At 40.6% G+C, this 2,500-nt stretch overlaps 1 protein-coding gene across 2 annotated transcripts in view; it reads right to left on the minus strand.

Moving 5' to 3' along the window:
- Positions 1 to 2,500, minus strand: part of LOC123519814 — a 216,583-nt gene that overhangs the window by 83,925 nt on the left and 130,158 nt on the right. The gene's annotated exons all lie outside the window — the stretch shown is intronic.

Raw genomic sequence — 2,500 nt, forward strand, 5'->3', positions numbered from 1 at the left:
ACTTGCCAAAGGCAGCAAAATATAAAAAAAGAGGCACACTGAAACTGCAGATTCCCTAAAAGATTTTAAAAGAATTAGCCAAAAGATAGGGAGAAATACCTTGAAATGTGAAATTTCCAATTTAGATTATGAGTAAAAGACAGTCCGAGGATATTCAGTGTTAGACGATGGGGACAGCTGGGTGTCATTAAAGAAGAGGGGATAGTTGTCTGGAAGGTTGTGTCGATTTCATAGATGGAGGAATTGAGTTTTTGAGGCATTGAACACTACTAAGTCTTCTCTGCCTTAATAAAAAATCTTAGAAAGATCAGAAATCAGGTGTTCTGTAGCGTTCCTGCGTGATCTGTTGACTTTTTGATTATCACTACCACTACAACTACCATTACTAACATCACTACTCCTGCACCACCTCCCCCTCCTGCTCTTTTTCCTTTTGCCCATCCTCTTTTTCCCTTTTCTATTACTATTATCACTACTACTACTACTACTACTACTACTACTACTACTACTACTACTACTACTACTACTACTACTATTACTACTACTACTAATAATAATAATTGTTTCGCGAATATTCGCAAAAGGATTATGAAATTTCAATATTGTGTTTATATCATATTATGTTATGTTCGCCATATGGTGGGGTGCGCGCTTCGCGAGTGTGTTTTGTTATAACATGCTCAGCGGCGATTCCAAGCCAGCTGATCACTCAGGTACAAGGTGTTCTGGGATTAGGAGGTTTGGTTCCTCCTGGTTGGGCGAATTTGGGGCTGCTCCGCCGGCAAGTTTTCCTCCACCATATATGCAAGTGTTTGGATGTGGACAGTGTGGTTTGTCCATTGCTTTGGCGATCCGGACGTGACTGAAGGGGCCTGGACATTGATGGGATATGGAGGAGGCCAATGTTGTGAGTGATAATTATTCTTTATTATGCATTCATGATTATGTTTTTGACAGTTGCTAATTCTGTATTTAGGATACATGATATGAAGTGTTGTGAGTGAATTAAAATTGCAGTGTTGTATGTTTTGGCATATTGTACTATATTGGTTTACTATAAGGTGTTACATTTGACAGTGTTAATATGTTTGGGTGTTTTCTATATTGGTCGGTGTGACTTGGAGCAGGTATGGTTGCCTCATTGTGTGATATCGTTCACAGGTTGGATCAATAAATACTGATATACTGATACTACTCGTGGCCCCCTTTTTGAATTCCCATCGTGAAACAACTACCATTACTAACATCGATACTCCCGCACCACCTCCCCCTCCTGTCTTCTTCCTCTTGCCCATCCTCTTTTTCCCTTTTCTATTACTATTACGACTACTACTACTACTACTACTAATAATAATAATAATAACATACGATCCCCTTCCACAGCTACTACTGCTACTACTACTGTTACTATTACTACAACTTCTACTACTATTGGTAGTAGTAGTAGTAGTAGTTCAACTACTACCCATAGCAGTACAAAAAAAAATCCGACCTCCACCACCGCCGCTATCCACTTTTTACAACAGAAGACGAGAATAAACTAACGTGAGCAGCTGGTGAAGGTGCAGCTGCGGTACAGTGTCCTCATTTAAAGGAATAGAAGAGCAGCGGAGTGAGAAGAAAGTGATAGAGCAATACCAGGAAATAAGGAAGGACATCACAAAAATAGACTAATTACAAAACTTGCCTATCTATGTTGTAGTCAAAAAAGAGAAAGAGAGATAGAAAGACGAGATGTAATAATGGGTTTTCAAGCAAACGCGTGAATGTCGACGATGTTTTACTGAGGCATGATAGAATGATGAGAGTGATTTCAAGCGAAAGAAAAGTAATTGGATAAATAATGGAGGGAATTTAAAACTATCAAGCATACGAGTAGCATTGGCAAAGGTCTAGAGAAGGAAGGAGTGGTGGTATTGGTGATATGTAGGTGTTGGTAGCGATGGTGGTGATGGTGGTGGTGGTTGTGGTGAAGGTTACAAAAAATCGACCGGTAGGAGGGTGAAACAATATTGTATAAATAGCGCATAAGTACAGGGAGAGGACAACACCAGCTTACCTCAAACCCTGTGCATTATTACACCCAGGTAAATACAAGGGCACAGGTAAAACAAGTACACACACACACACACACACACACACACACACACACACACACACACACACACACCTGTCACACTCCCAGCCACGCCCCCGTACATTCTCCCGTTCTCTCCGCATTTAGCTTTTCATAACATTTTTTTTTTTTTTACGCTCTCAAATCCCTTCCCTCTGTGTGGCTGTTGTTTTTCCTGTCTCTACCCATCATACACACACACACACACACACACACACACACACACACACACACACACACACACACACACACACACACACACACACACACACACACACACACACACACACACACACACACACACACACACACACACACACACACACACACACACACACACACACACACACTTAAAAATTACATTGATTAAGGGTACTTTTATTT

The sequence above is a fragment of the Portunus trituberculatus genome, chromosome 46 (assembly GCF_017591435.1).
Source record: "Portunus trituberculatus isolate SZX2019 chromosome 46, ASM1759143v1, whole genome shotgun sequence".
NCBI classification, from domain to species: Eukaryota; Metazoa; Arthropoda; class Malacostraca; order Decapoda; family Portunidae; genus Portunus; species Portunus trituberculatus.